This window comes from Narcine bancroftii, chromosome 8, assembly GCF_036971445.1.
Source record: "Narcine bancroftii isolate sNarBan1 chromosome 8, sNarBan1.hap1, whole genome shotgun sequence".
In the NCBI taxonomy this organism is placed as follows: Eukaryota; Metazoa; Chordata; class Chondrichthyes; order Torpediniformes; family Narcinidae; genus Narcine; species Narcine bancroftii.
In genome coordinates, this window is record NC_091476.1 from 55,772,044 (window position 1) to 55,785,427 (window position 13,384).

The 13,384-nt window shown below is 40.1% G+C and overlaps 1 protein-coding gene across 1 annotated transcript in view; it reads left to right on the forward strand.

Annotated features, from left to right (window-relative positions):
• The window catches only part of chmp1b (charged multivesicular body protein 1B), a 49,643-nt gene that overhangs the window by 6,002 nt on the left and 30,257 nt on the right, over positions 1-13,384 (forward strand). The window lies entirely within an intron of this gene.

Consider the following 13,384-nt stretch of genomic DNA (forward strand, 5'->3'; position numbering starts at 1 on the left):
ATGGCTTTCTGTCTTCCACCATCAACTTGGCCCTCAACCAAATATCCTCCATTACCTGCACATCTGCCCTAGTCCACTCCACCCCCATGCGCACAAGATTCCACCTACTCTACAACAATCTAATCGTTCCCAACCTCTCACCTCTAACCCTTTATTTTTCATACATCCATGTGCCTGTCTAAGAGTCTTTTGAATGTGCCTATTTTTACCAGCCCCCAGCAATGAATTCCATGCATCCACCACTCTCTGAATTAAAAAAAAACGTATCTCTGACATCTCCCCTAATCTGACCTTGGCTCACTTTAAAATGATGCCCTCTGGTATTTGCTGTCACCCCAGAGAGAAAAGATTCTGGCTGTCCACTTTATCTTAGCAACTCAACATTTTATACTTCTATAAAGTCACCTCACGTCCTTCATTGCCCTAGCTTTGTTAACCTTGCTTCCTATGACATGGTCTCCTCTCCAGGCTATATTCTGGTAAATCTCTGCACCTACAGCCTTCCTGTAATGAGATGACCAGAACTGAACATGTGAGGTCTAAGCAGTGTTTTAGAGAGCTTCAAAGTTAGCTTAAAGCTCTTCAATCCCTGACTAATGAAAAGCCAGTATGCCGTACACCTTCTTAACTACCATGTCAACTTGAGTGGCAAACTGGAGAGATCTATGGGCCTTGAGATTGTTTTGTTCCTCTGCACTGCTAAGAATCCTGCCATTAACCAAACAATTGTATCGTTCATGAAAAATAGCAACATAATTGGATAGAGTGGCCAAAAAACAAATGCCATCTGGCATGGCTTACCTTCATTGCTTGGGGGATTGACTATAGGAATTAGGACATTGTGTTACATTTGTACAAGATAATGATGAAACATCACTTGGAGTACTGTGTGTATGGCTCTTCACCTTTCTTTAGGAAGAACGTGATGAAGCTCGAGTAAGAGTGCAATAAACAATCACAAGAGTGTCACTGGGTCTGTAACATGAAATTAGGAGGGCATAAGGGAGCTACGAAATTAAGGAGAGTCCTCAGACAATCTGTAAGTATAGATAAGAACCAAGGGAGTAGCTAGAGAAAGAGTGAGGCCCTTTAGGAACTAAAATGGTTACCCATGTGTGGAGCCTAAGGATATGGGTGAGGACCTAAATGAATACTCCTGGTATTCACCAGGGGAAGAAATTTCATTGATAGTCTGGAGAAAGTCTATTAAGAAGGGAAAGGTATTACATGTCTATCCCCAGGATTGGATGAGATCTATCTGTACCTGGATGCTATGGGAACCAAGGGAGGAAATGGCTGGATCCTTGGCAGATTTTAGTGCACCTCTCACAGCTGTTATTCTTTTATTTAATGAGGGCAACAGGATTAACCCAGGTATCTGAAGGCTGATGAAGACATTGAGAAATGTGCAGGTAATGGAGGATATTTGGTTGAGGGCCAAGTTGATGGTGGAAGAGAGAATTATTGAAGAAGAGTTTGGAGATTTATGTGCATTTGGAAAGGCAGGAGCTGAGCATGGTTTTGTATGGTGGGTGGGGGTGGAAAATTCCTGGTTCAATAATGAGTTTTCACCCTGAATTTTTGCAGGAGGAATCTTGTCATGCAAATCTACAAATTTATTTCGCAAAACTAAGGGATTGATTGTGAACTTTAGGGAGGGAAAAGCAGGAGAACACAAACCAGTCCTTATTGAGGGTTAAGAACTTCAAATTCCTGGATGTCACATCTCTGAAGACCGGTCCTGGGCCCTTCATTTTGATGCATCCTTGAAGATGGCACTGTTGGCATTGTGTTTAGTGCAACGCCTTTACAGCGCCAGTTATCAGGACCGCAGTTTGAATCCCGTGCTGTCTGTAAGGAGTTTGTACATTCTTCCCGAGTCTGCAAGTGGGTTTTCTCTGTGGGGCTCTGGTTTCCTCCCTCTGTTTGAAATGTACCAGAAGTGTAGGTTAATGGGGTGTAAATTGGGTGGCATGGACTTGTGGGCCAAAATGTCCTGTTACTGTGCTGTATGTCTACATTTTTAAAATTTAAAGAAGGCTCGCCAGCAGATATATTTTGTGAGGAGTTTGAGGAGGTTTGGTACGTCACCAAAGACTCTTGCAAATTTCTACAGGTGTACCGTGGAGAGCATCCTGATTGATTGCTGGAGTTACAAGTGCACAGGACAGGAAAATAGATGGCCTCTTATATAAAAAAAAATATTTAAAACAACAAAAAATTTCACTTATTTTACAATTTTACAAATCCATTACAAATGAGGTATATATAAGAAAAAGAAAGAAAAAAAAGAGAGAAAGGACTCCCCCCCCCCCTCATTTAACTCCCTCTCCCCCCAATCCCCTACAAAGACAAAAAAAAGAAAGAAGAAAAATATAGGATGAGAGATTTCAACGGGAGTACTCCTTACAATAAAACTTCTAATGTATAGAGAATTTTTTAGGAGAAAGATAATGTTTGAGTTTCATTTAAATATTCATACCAACACTTTGTAAATATGGGCACCATATTTTCCAAACTATATGTATATTTCTTAAATTAGAAGTAATATTCTCAGGTGGTATACAACTCAAAACTTCAGCATGCTATCATCCCATACACAAATCTATATCAGGTTTCCAAGTTATAGCAATACATTTTCTAGCTATTACTAAAGCAATTTAAACAAACTTCACTTGATACATGTTCAATTTTAAATTAGATTAATCCCCTTAATATCCTAGTAAAAATAACATTGGATCCTGTGAGAATGTAACCCCTGTTTATTCATTCTAATAAGTTACCTATTTCCAACCAAAAAGGTTTAATCTTGGGACACTTCCAAGTAGAATGCAGAAATGTACCAACTTCCTGTTCACATCTATAACATAAATCCAAAAGAATATAATTCAATTTATTTAACTTCTGTGGTGTCAAATATAACTGATGAATAAAATTACATTGTAATAGCCTATACCTCACATTTATTGTACATTTCATTCTTTCTCTACATAACTCCATCCAATTGCACACTTCATATTTTTGTCTTGATTTATGTACCCCTATTTTCCAAGCTTTCTTTTGTAACAACCTATACATTACAGAAATAATTTATTGGTATCACTATTAATTAACAATGACTCCACTTCTGTCTCTGTTGGCAATAACAAATCTTGACCAAAATTTTCACATAACAAATTCATAATTTGTTAATATCAAAGTCTAGTGTTCTCAGATACCTTCAACTTCTCCTTCATTCTAAAATTAATAAATTTCCCCACTTAATACCATGACATTGCCAAATCTTTAAAAATTGATTTCCCATAGAAAAAGGAATAAATCTATTTTGAAATAAGGTCGTCTTCTCCTCCTCCTTCAATTTCTTTTTCAACCTTATTCCAAAGCACATAGAAGTTTTTCTATTCACCATTAACAATCTTGAATTCCATTTATAAATAAAGTCTTGAGGATTTGCTTCCCCTATTTTACTTAGTTCTATATTCACCCAAGCTTGAATTTTGTGCAAGTCCTACATTACATTAATAAGTTGCAACTGGGCTGCTTTATAATAGTTCATAATAATTGGTGAGCTGCAGACCCCCAAACCGCTCCACCGTGTTAATTTTTACAAAGAAACCCTTGCCATTTTCCCTTTCCAGAAAAATTTCTGAACACAAGCCTTTAATTCCTTAGACTTTTGAGGAATTGAAATTGGAATTGATTGAAAAAGATATTGAATTCTAAGAAACACATTGATCTTAATACAATTTACCTATTAAAGTAATAGGTAACATATTCCATCTTTTTAAATCATCTTATTTTCTTTAATAATGGTAACTGGATATTTTGGTGCTCACATTTGGCGGCGGACGTGGCATTTAATTTATTATATGTTTAATTAAATATAATGAATGAAATAAAGTGACAGCAATACTGCAAACGCACTCCCTTCTCCCCGCAGTGACATCTCTGCACTCCCTTCTCCCCGTGGTGACATCTCCTAACTGTTAGTACCAAAATGTCCAGCGCCAAACTGGGCAGCAAAATGTCCAATGCAAAAATGACCTTGGCCCCCATTAAGGACATCTATATGAGGTGGTGTCTCAAGAAAGCAGCCTCTATCCTCAAGGACCCTCACCATCTAGACCAGGGGTCTGCAACCCGCGGCTCCAGAGTCACATGCAGCTCTTTCATCCCTCTGCCATGGCTCTCTGTGGCTTTGAAAAAATAATATGAATACAGTGAATGGCTATTTAAATTATTTTTTATTTAGTTAGTTTTATCAATGTAATAATTATTATCTCAGACATTAAGGTGATCTTGTAACATTAAAATAAAACGTGTTGTAATATTTTGTCGATCAAAATTTGCGTCACAGCACTGAAGAGGTTTATACTACTGTATGTGTCACCTGTCGCCACCTGGCAAGTGACTTGATTTGAACTTTTGACCCCCAGTAAGCTAACCATGGATAAATCCAAAAAAAGAAAAGTTTCTGATGAAAATAGAACATTTAATGCTTCATGGACAGATTCATTTGCTTTCACTGCTGACAAAGCTGGTTTACCTGTCTGCTTAATATGTGGTGAGAAATTAGCAAACAACAAAAAATCAAATGTTGAAAGACATTTCCAAATGAACACACAGCTTTTCCATCTGGAGATGAAAGAAAAAGAGCGGTTTTGGAACAGCTGCGGAGAGCTGAGCAGAGTAAAAATACTTTGAAGAAGTGGATGAAATCTACCAATTTAAGTACTGCTAGTTTTGTGGCAGCTCGGGAGGTAGCCAGGCACCGGAAGCTGTTCACACATGGGGAATATATAAAAGAATCATTCATCAAGATATCAGGACATCTATTCTCAGACTTCAAAAACAAGAGTAAAATTGTTCAGAAAATCAGAGATATGCCACTCTGTCAAGGAAAGGACTATAAAAAAGCCAGCAAATATCATCAGTCAACTAATTAGGGACATTAATTCGGCTCCAGCATACTCAATCGCCTTTGACAAATCAAAAGATAAAAGTGATATTCAGCAAATAGCGCTGTTATGCAGTTACGTGTAGTCTGCTGGGCCACAGAAAGAAATCATTGAGTCGATACCACTTAAATGCCAAACACTGGGGGAGAACATCTGTGAGGTTGTGTTAGATTGTTTAAAGTCCAAAGAAATAAGCACCACCCACTTGGTGTCAGTGGCTACTGATGGGGCACCGAGTATGACAGGAGCACAGAAGGGATTTGTGAATTCAGAACTCGCTAGATAGAAAACTACTGACGTTTCACTGCATTCTGCATCAGGAGGCATTGTGCTCTCAAAACGTTTCCTCTGGAATGCACAGAAGTGATGAATCTTGTCATACAGATCTTCTTTTTCTTCTTTGGCTTGGCTTCGCGGACGAAGATTTATGGAGGGGTAATGTCCACGTCAGCTGCAGGCTCGTTGGTGGCTGACAAGTCCGATGCGGGACAGGCAGACACGGTTGCAGCGGTTGCAAGGGTAAATTGGTGAGTTGGGGTTGGGTGTTGGGTTTTTCCTCCTTTGTCTTTTGTCAGTGAGGTGGGCTCTGCGGTCTTCTTCAAAGGAGGTTGCTGCCTGCTGTGAGGCGCCAAGATGCACAGTTTGAGGCGATATCAGCCCACTGGCGATGGTCAATGTGGCAGGCACTAAGAGATTTCTTTAGGCAGTCCTTGTACCTCTTCTTTGGTGCACCTCTGTCACGGTGGCCAGTGGAGAGATCGCCATATAAGACGATCTTGGGAAGGCGATGGTCCTCCATTCTGGAGACGTGATCTACCCAGCGCAGTTTGATCTTCAGCAGCGTGGATTCGATGCTGTCGGCCTCTGCCATCTCGAATACTTCGATGTTGGAGATGAAGTCGCTCCAATGAATGTTGAGGATGGAGTGGAGACAACGCTGGTGGAAGCATTCTAGGAGCCGTAGGTGATGCCGGTAGAGGACCCACGATTCATACAGATAGTGAACAAGAAAGAAAAGGGGGTGGGGTAGTATTGATGGTGAGAGAAGGGACCGACACGATTGACAGGAAGGATATTAACTCAGAAGATGCGGAATCTATATGGGTAGAACTGAGGAATAGCAAGGGGCGGAAAAATGTTAGTGGGGTGGTATATAGGCCTCCAAATAGTAGTGTAGAGATGAGGGAAGGCATTAAAAGAGAAATTAGAAAAGCGTGCAATAAGGGAACAGCTGTCATCATGGGAGACTTTAATTTGCATATAGATTGGACTAGTCAAATTGGTAAAAATACTGAGGAGGAGGAATTCCTTGAATGTTTATGGATCGGTTATCTAGACCAATATGTTGAGGAACCAACTCGGGAGCAGGCCATTTTAGATTGGGTATTATGCAATGATAAGGGGCTAATCAGCAATCTTGTTGTACAAGGCCCTTTGGGTAGGAGCGATCACAATATGATCGAATTCTCACTCGACATGGAGAGTGAAGAAATTAAAACCGAGACTAAGGTCCTGAATTTAAATAAAGGGAATTATGATGGTATGAGACGGGAGTTGAGTAAGATTGATTTGGTGGTGTTTATGGGGGAGTTGACTGTGGATAGACAATGGAAAGCATTCACAGATCTAATGGACAAATTGCAAAAATCGTTTATACCGGTTTGGCATAAAAATAAACCAAAGAAGGTGACTCAACCGTGGATAACAAGGGAAATTAGAGACAGCATTGGGTCCAAAGAAAGAGCATATCAATTGGCCAAAAAAAGTATCACAACCGAAGACTGGGAGCAGTTCAAGATGCAGCAAAGGAGGACAAAGGGATTAATCAAGAGAGCAAAAATAAATTACGAATGTAAGCTTGCGGCAAATATAAAAACCGACTGCAAAAGCTTTTATAAATATGTCAAGAGGAAAAGATTGGTGAAATCCAGAGTAGGTCCTTTGCAGTCGGAATCAGGGGAATATATAATGGGGAATAAGGAAATGGCAGACCAATTAAATTCTTACTTTAGTTCTGTTTTTACAAGAGAGGATACAAATAACCTCCCAAGGATGTTGGGAAACATAGAGACTAATGCAAGGGAGGAACTGAAAGAAATCAGTATGTCTAAGGACATGGTCTTGGGGAAATTTATGGGATTGAAGGTAGATAAATCCCAAGGGACTCATAATCTACATCCTAGGGTACTCAAGGAAGTGGCCATTCAGATAGCAGATGCTTTAAGAATTATTTTCCAGAACTCGATAGACTCAGAATCAGTACCCATGGATTGGAGGGTAGCTAACGTTTCCCCACTATTTAAAAAGGGGGGTAGAGAAAAATCAGGGAATTATAGGCCGGTGAGCCTTACATCAGTAGTGGGCAAAATGATGGAATCCATTATTAAGGATGTAATAGCGGAGCATATGGCTAGCAGAGAAGGGATCGGACGGAGTCAACATGGATTTACAAAAGGTAAATCGTGCTTGACAAATCTATTGGAATTCTTTGAGATGGTGACAGGTAAAATAGATGGGGGAGAGCCAGTGGATGTGGTGTACCTGGACTTCCAAAAGGCCTTCGATAAGGTCCCGCATAAATGACTGGCTTCCAAAATCAAGGCTCATGGGATTGGGGGCAAAGTATTGATGTAGATTTAGAACTGGCTGGCAGGTAGAAGACAGAGATTTGGGATAAATGGCTCGTTTTCTGAGTGGCAGGCGGTGACCAGTGGGGTACCACAGGGATCTGTACTGGGACCCCAGCTGTTCATAATTTACGTTAATGACCTGGATGAGGGGATTGGATGTAATATCTCCAAATTTGCAGATGACACTAAGCTAGAAGGGGTTGTGTGCACGGAAGAGGGGGTCAGGAAGCTCCAGTGTGATTTCGATAAATTGAGGGACTGGGCAGAAACATGGCAAATGCACTACAATGTGGATAAATGTGAGGTTATCCACTTTGGTAATACAAACCGAAGGGCAGATTACTATTTGAATGGCAATAGATTAAGAGATGGGGAAGTGCAGAGAGACCTAGGGGTACTTGTACACCAGTCTCTGAAGAGGAGCATGCAGGTACAGCAGGTGGTTAAAAAGGCAAATGGTATGTGGCTTTCATATCAAGAGGGTTTGAGTCTAGGAACAAGGATACCTTACTACAGCTGTACAGGGCCTTGGTGAGACCACACCTGGAGTATTGTGTGCAGTTTTGGTCACCTTATCTAAGGAAGGATGTTCTTGCAATGGAGGGAGTGCAGAGGTGATTCACCAGGCTGATACCTGGAATGGCAGGAATGACTTATGAGGAAAGATTGCGCAAATTGGGATTGTACTCGCTGGAGTTTAGAAGATTGAGAGGGGATCTCATAGAGACATATAAAATTCTGGCAGGACTGGACAGAATGGATGCAGATGGGATGGTTCCAATGATGGGAAAATCCAGAACCCAGGGCCATGGTTGAGGATAATAGGCAAACCATTTAGGACCGAGATGAGGAGGAATTTCTTTACCCAGAGGGTGGTGAATCTGTGGAATTCATTGCCACAGAGGGCAGTAGAGGCAGGTTCATTAAATATATTTAAGAGGGAATTAGATCTATTTCTTCAGTATAAGGGTATTAAAGGTTAAGGAGAGAAGGCGGGGACGGGGTACTGAACTTTAAGGTCAGCCATGATCTCGTTGAATGGCGGAGCAGGCTCGAAGGGTCGAATGACCTACTCCTGCTCCTATCTTCTATGTTTAAAATAATGGCAAAAGGATTAAACCACTGCCAGTTCCGTTCATTAATGGAAGAAGTTGAAAGCACACACTCTGCTGCACAACGAAGTCCGGACACTGTCCAAAGGGGAGGTGCTTAAGCAGTTTGCTGTGTGTCTGGAGCTTGTAAAAACTTTCCTGGAAAGCAAAGGGCTCATCTTTCTGGAGCTCAAATAGCCAGATGGGCTGGAAAAGCTGCACTTCATGATAGATATGACAGTGCACCTTAACATGCTGAACAAAATCATCAGGGGAAAGGAGGTACATCCCTGCAGATGCTGGAGGAGGTTTTGGTGTTTAAGCGCAAGATGACAGTTGTTTGCTAGAAATGTACAGAGAGGCACTCTGTCTCACTTCGCTTCTTTGAGAGAGTTCAAAGAAGCACACAATCCGATCAATTACAAGTATTTATAGCGTGCAATCGTTGCAAGGCAAACTGCGTTTGGGGAAAGATTCTGTTACTCCCCTAAACATCGATTTATCCATGTTGAGTATAACTGCATCTACAGACGCAAGTCAACCCGATCTTGAGATCGAACTGGCCGATATAGCTGACAAAGACTTATGGGTGTCTAAGTTCAGAAGCTTGACAGATGATCTTGAAGATGTTGCTGATCAGAAGGCCATTCTTGCTCAGAAGCACAAATGGAGTGAAATTGAAAACCTCCCCAAACCGGACAAACTTGTGTTCGAAACATGGAATTCAATTCCCGACACTTACATGAACATGAAAAAATATGCATTTGGAGTTCTGTCGATCTTTGGATCCACATACTTATGTGAGCAGGTTTTTTCCAGCATGAAGTACATAAAAAGCAAACATCTCTCGCTCCTCACGGATGACAGCATTCAATCCTGCGTGAAGATTGAAGTGACATCTTACAGCCCTGATATTGATCAACTGTGCAGTGAGGTTCAGGAGCAGAAGTCACATTAATCAGGTGAAAGAAATCATTGAATAAGTTATTATTTTGAAAATATATTTTATATTGGACCCTGAACTGGTGTAGTTGTGTTTTATATTTAGGTTGGCGGTTGACTGCTGTAGCTACGCTACTGAGGAAATCAATGCATGACGGCAACCTTCAGAATAAAATACAAACTGGCATTTTTTTTGTTTGCTCTTTTTAATTAAACAAATATTTCTTTTAAAAAAAATTCACACTCAAGTAGGCCCACATTGTGTATTTTATTTGAAACTTATACATGCCAGTGTTCAGTGTTAGAGTTCAGAAGAATTTGTTGTTTTGCTTTGTTTTCTGTTTGTAGTTCTTTATTTCATAAATGTAACAAATTATAGTCCTTATATACATAGCATAATTGTAATGAAACTGTAAATGCGGTGTTTTCTTCATTTTAGAGATCAAACTGGTTTTGCAGCTCCAGATGGGTTTTATTTGATGGGAAACAGGCCCAAATGGCTCTTAATGCTGAAGGTTGCTGACCCCTGACTGACCTAGGCCATGCCCTTGATACCATCAGGGAGGAGGTCCAGAAGCAGAAAGTCACACACTCAATGTTACAAAAACAACTTCTTCCTCTTTAACATCAGATTTTTAAACAGACAATGAACCACAGACACTCCGTCACTTTTTTCCTCCTTTTGCAATAATGTATTTATTTAAATAGTGTATTTAGTATTTAAATAGTATAGCTGCAACCGTGTCTGCCTGTCCGCATCGGACTTGTCAGCCACAAACGAGCCTGCAGCTGACGTGGACATTTACCCCCTCCATAAATCTTTGTCCGCGAAGCCAAGCCAAAGAAGAAGAGAGATATTTACATAAGTTGCACAATAGGGCTACCACAAAACAACAAATTTCATGGCATACCTGATTCTGATTCTAATTGAGCTTTTTAGGAAGTAACAAAGAGATTTGATGGGAGGCATTGTGGTAGACCTGGTTTCCATGTACTTTTGTTGAGCATTTGATAAGATCCTGTGTGGAAGACGAGTGGCTAATTGGATCTAAAACTTGGCTGGTGATCAATGGCAAGAGTGGTGGTGGAAGGATGTTTCATTGGAAGTCTGCGATCTGCAGTGTACCATGGGTTGGTAATGATAACCTGGTTATTTGCGATATATTATTGACTTACATGTATGGGGGAGAAATGTTTAGTAAGCTAGCAGATGAAGTAAAAAGGTAGTGTCATGGATTGCATGAAAGGTTGTCCAAGGCCACACAGGATTTAGATCAGATGGCAAGTTGTTGCAATGGGAGATTAAACTTAATCCCAACAAGTGAGAAGTCCAGTAGGGATAGATGGTAGGACATTAAGAAATGTTGACAAATACAGAGAACCCCTGAGGTTAAAGTGCATAGTTCTCTGAAAGTTCGAAATCGGCATGAAGGAGGCATGAGGTAGGGGCAAACAAAGAAAAGCTGAGGGACTGAGCAAGTCAAGGCAGTGTCCATGCAAAGAATATGACTCACTTGCCTTCATAAATCATGGGATTAAATACAAAAGTTGAAACAGTCAGCATCCAGTATTCACACTGTGGCCTCCTCTATATCAGAGAGACTGGTCACTGAGTACATTTACTCTGTCTTCTGTAATAGTGGGGATTTTCATTGACAACCCATTTCAATCTCCCACCCCATTACCATTCCCACCCCATTCCCATTCCCATTCCCATTCCCATGCCAATATGTCTGTTCATGGATTCATGCACTTTCCTACTGAGACCACCTGCAAATTGGAAGAACATCACCTCTTATTCTGTCTGGGCACCCTTCAACCAGATGGCATAAACCTTCTCCATTTTCCAATTTAACCTCCCCCACCCAACTCGGTCCATCTCTCACACTCCTCCTTTTCCCTGTCTCCTTATGTCTAGCTCCCCACCTCTTGTGCATATGTCTCTCTTTCCCCATCCCTCCTTTTCTCCAGCACTTCATCCAGAGAACTATTCACTTCCCATGATCAATTCTCAGGTTTTCCCTACTCCCCTCCTATCCATGTCCATCTACAACCCTTTGGCTATTGGCATGTGCACGTCCCCCTGCCTCTTCTTCCCTTCTACCCCAAACATTTTATTTGGGCACCTGTCTGCATTTGCTCACACCTCGGGCCCGAAACATTGGTGATATATCTTTGCCTCCAATGGATGCTGTGGGACCTGTTGAGTTTCTCCAGCACTTTTGTGTATTTGAAAAATTCTGTTGCAACTTACAAAACATTGATTAACTGCTTTTAGAATATTGTATGCAGTTCTGGTCACCATGTTATAGGAAGAATATGTGGAGCAAATGCAGAGGAGATTTATCAGCATCTTGACTGAAATGAATGACTTTAATCATGAGGAGAGATTCCCTTGAAGTAAGGAGGTTAAGGGGGTAGCCTGATAGAGGTAAATAAGTTTATAAGAAACATAACTGGCCATATTGCTTGAATCTTTATTTCATGGTGCAGGTATGAAGCACCTGTTTAAACTGAGAGGAAGACCGTTGGAAGAGGAATTGAGCAGGAAGGTTTATTTTAATACTGTTATGCACTAACAACCCTTTGAATTATGTTTAGGACTAAAGGGTTTTTGCCAGCACGAACACAGGAACAGTAATGGAAAATTCACCAGACAAAGGGAAATTTATAATAATTGTTTTTATTAAACTATTAATAACATAACATTTCTTATTTAACTCTAAACTTAACCCCACAATGTGCAAATGTAAGTGTGTGTGTGTGTGTGTGTGTGTGTGTGTGTGTGTGTGTGTGTATATATATATCTGTGCATAGAGTCCCATTCTGAAAAGTCACTCTTTAAAAGTTCAGCATCATTTTAGTCTTACTTGAAGGTCTTAAATTCTCAGTTTAGAAATAATTATAAAGTGCTTTTAAACATTATATCTTCAGGCCTCTTTTACTCATAAGAAGAATCCACCCTCCTCAAAGACAGCAAATGTGGCTATTTTCTTCCACAATTAATTCATAAACCAGACAAGGGTTAAACAAATGTGGTTATCTTTTTCCATGATGAAGTCACAAACTAGACAAGGGTTAAACGAAGTGACTAAACACAAAAATAGACCCAGTAGAATTCTGTCCTCTTTTCCAATGAGACAACAAAGTGGTCTTCATTAATTCAAAAGCCACAGATTCTGAGTACTCTTTCTTCCAGGAGTAACAAACAGGACCTGTTCTGATTACTGTTACTCAACCCTATCTTTCACTTCTCTGAACTCCAATCTGAACTGTTCCAAAAACTGAAAACAAAATGTCTGAATTTCATAATATATTTCTCCAAATCATGTGACCATTACATCATCACTGAGGTGAGTCCCAATTCTTGGAAACCACATGACCATCAGGTTTATTTTAACCAAAATTCTGTTCCTTTTTCAAAACCATTCCATATCCATAACTGTTCAAGAGGCTTAAGTGGTTTTGATTAAAAACAGATGGCTTCCTCAGCAGTTCTTGAATAATTAAGATCCACTTGAAAACCAATAGCTCTGTCTGTTCAAGACACTTCCACCAGGAGAATGTACTCTCTTAGCTGAAATTAATGGTTCTCTATAAATGTGCTGTGACCTGTGTGTGACCCTGTTTCTTAGTAACTTACTAAGAATACAGATACAATATGTTAACTCTATAATTTACTTTACTAATACATTTTTATAAAAGAAATATAGTTTAACATAAAATTAAAGATTAACATAAATCCATTAGATTACACGTGTTT